The 2913-nt window shown below is 42.2% G+C and overlaps 1 long non-coding RNA gene across 2 annotated transcripts; it reads left to right on the top strand.

Moving 5' to 3' along the window:
* The first annotated feature begins 255 nt into the window (after positions 1-255).
* LOC141127279 (uncharacterized) lies at positions 256-1534 on the top strand. Of its 2 annotated transcripts, XR_012241541.1 has the most exons (3): positions 256-751; positions 884-1028; positions 1297-1534. It is a non-coding gene; the product is annotated as an uncharacterized lncRNA (long non-coding RNA). The 2 variants fall into 2 exon arrangements; XR_012241509.1 differs by having other exon boundaries at positions 256-1028.
* Positions 1535-2913: the final 1379 nt, after the last annotated feature.

Raw genomic sequence — 2913 nt, 5'->3', positions numbered from 1 at the left:
CATTTCAATCAATTCTTTGCAATTCTTTTATACAATTTTTCTTCCTTCCTTTTTCCATCTCTAAATGAGGGAGTATAGACCTGCTACTTTTTGTCATACTTATCACTGTATATCTTGGTGACATCTATGACATCAGCATAGAACAGTACCCCATACACCGCTGTGCATAGTCTGATACTTTTTTGTCTGATACTTTTTTGTCAGACAGCCCGATGCCCGGTTTAACATGAATAAGACTGCTCAATAGCGCTGTGGAGTCACACGGCGCCCCTCCCTCTTTTAGGAACTGACGTCGGGGCCATGTGACCCCAACGTCATATGCACATTGCCCCGGCAACCAGACGCACCTCTCTCCCCGCCTCACCCCGTGCCCATATTACATGGGCTACGTGTAAGCAATAGGCTTCACGTCACGGGGAGGAGAAAAGGAAGGAGGAGGTCCAAGCGTCTGCTACCTAGATAACAGGGAAGCTTGTGGACGCTTCCCCTCAATACATTGTACAAAGGTGCTTCCTCTAAACAGTGACAGCAGCCAATTGAAGTCGCACCCCCTCCACTGCACCACCAATGAATGTGAGACTCTACCTAGAATAGGGCTACGCCCATCACTTAGCCACGCCCACACCCCATATATTAGGACGCCAGGGATGGCCACAGGCAGCATTCCACAACTGGCTTTGTTACAGAGAGGTACTCCAGGACCGGAGCTCCCTGCCACTTGGAACAATACACCTGACACAATCAATTTAAGGTATTTGATCTCTTTTACTCTATGATGGCCCTGGGGAACCTTATTTCCCCTACGAATCACCATTATTTCCATTCTTTGACCTCTTTGATGTTCAATTTCTTAGCATTTCCCTTATACCTTCATGTTTTTCAGTTGTTTAATTATCACGACTGCCAAATACTGGTTTCTTCACAATATACCAGGCCATCCCGTAGAGGATATTTGAGCAGCATTGACAATCACGTGTTAGGACCCCTGCCAGCACTGGGAAAGCGATTTTTCACAGTTAAATGCAAATGTAAGTCGCATATAATACTTTTCTGTTGTAATGCGATTTCTGTAGTCGCAAATGTAAGTCGCATATAATACTTTTCTGTTGTAATGCGATTTTCTGTAGTCGCAAATGTAAGTCGCATATAATACTTTTCTGTTGTAATGCGATTTCTGTAGTCGCAAATGTAAGTCGCATATAATACTTTTCTGTTGTAATGCGATTTCTGTAGATATAGGTAACAAACAAATATTTAAGTATATACCAATAATCATGCTGTTACTTAAAATTTTAGAATGTGATGCAGTCCCTCCCTGAGGAAGACTTTATCCCTACAATAAGTTGAAACGCGTTGGAAATCTGCTATCAGGACGCCATCACACCTATCGGGGGTGGTACTTGTAACTAGCAGTAGGATGCATCATATGTTTCCATATATCTGATGTTTTTATAATTATTCTTAACTAGATCAATGTGTATGTTCATGTATATCCTATTCGTTTTTGTATCAATAAACTTCTTTTTAACTATAATTCAACACTGCCAATTTCTGCATTGCCCTTAAAATCCCATTTTGAGGTACACATCTAGTTCTAAAAATTACAAGGGATGTTGGCAATGACACGGCCAACCCTCTGAGTCATACATTTATGTATATAATGTATTTCTTGCTTCAAACACTACTTACCATCATTGCAATATAGTGTGAATGTCCCCTTTTTATCCTCACACATGCTGGATTTTTTTCCTGTTATTTTTTGTCATGCATGTATATTTTCCTTCAATAACCTTCCCAGCATGAAGTGATGGGAACATATCCACCTAGTCTACTCATTTGGAATGTATTTTGTTTGAGTGTATTTAGTGTGCTGCTAATGAGCAATTATCTAGATTTCACAAACCCCCCCCCCCCCCCCCCCCACACCTAAACTCACTCCAAATAGTGTGCTGATAATGAGCAATTATCTAGATTTCACAACCCCACCCCCCCCCCCACCTAAACTCACTCCAAATAGTGTGCTGCTAATGAGCAATTATCTAGATTTCACAACCCCACCCCCCCCACCTAAACTCACTCCAAATAGTGTGCTGCTAATGAGCAATTATCTAGATTTCACAACCCCCCCCCCCCCCCCCCCACCTAAACTCACTCCAAATAGTTTGCTGCTAATGAGCAATTATCTAGATTTCACAACCCCCCCCCCACCTAAACTCACTCCAAATAGTGTGCTGCTAATGAGCAATTATCTAGATTTCACAACCCCACCCCCCCCCCCACCTAAACTCACTCCAAATAGTTTGCTGCTAATGAGCAATTATCTAGATTTCACAACCCCACCCCCCCCCACACCTAAACTCACTCCAAATAGTGTGCTGCTAATGAGCAATTATCTAGATTTCACAACCCCACCCCCCCCCCACCTAAACTCACTCCAAATAGTTTGCTGCTAATGAGCAATTATCTAGATTTCACAACCCCCCCACCCCCACCCTCGTTAAAATTTGCTGGAATGTTCTGTGGTGTTGATTTGTCTAAAGCAAATATATGTTGCACTTTGCAAAATGCATGTGCACTCTACAAGTGCATTTGTTCCAGTGCTTTAGTAAATGAGCAGAAGCTCTGCTGATTTCCATCATCAAATCATATGCAAGCCTCAAAGTGTTTTCATTAATTGCCCTTGCATGTGATTGTGTACTCCTTGCAACATGAATGCCTTTTTACATTACCTCATTTACTGTAAGCTGGTTAGCAACTGCACCTGCAGAGTGCGACAACTGCAGTCTTGTAGCCTTTTTAGTCCCTAAATTCCTGCGTGTCCTAAAAGTAATTTTTTTTAGGGATTTCACAACCCCCTAAAATGTAATCAATGTTCCATCAGAGGGGGTGAGCAATCTGATAAGTGTGCCTTTC

The sequence above is a fragment of the Aquarana catesbeiana genome, linkage group LG01 (genome assembly GCF_042186555.1).
Source record: "Aquarana catesbeiana isolate 2022-GZ linkage group LG01, ASM4218655v1, whole genome shotgun sequence".
In the NCBI taxonomy this organism is placed as follows: Eukaryota; Metazoa; Chordata; class Amphibia; order Anura; family Ranidae; genus Aquarana; species Aquarana catesbeiana.
The sequence above is the reverse complement of the archived record's forward strand: the minus strand, read 5'-3'. Positions and strand labels throughout refer to the sequence as shown.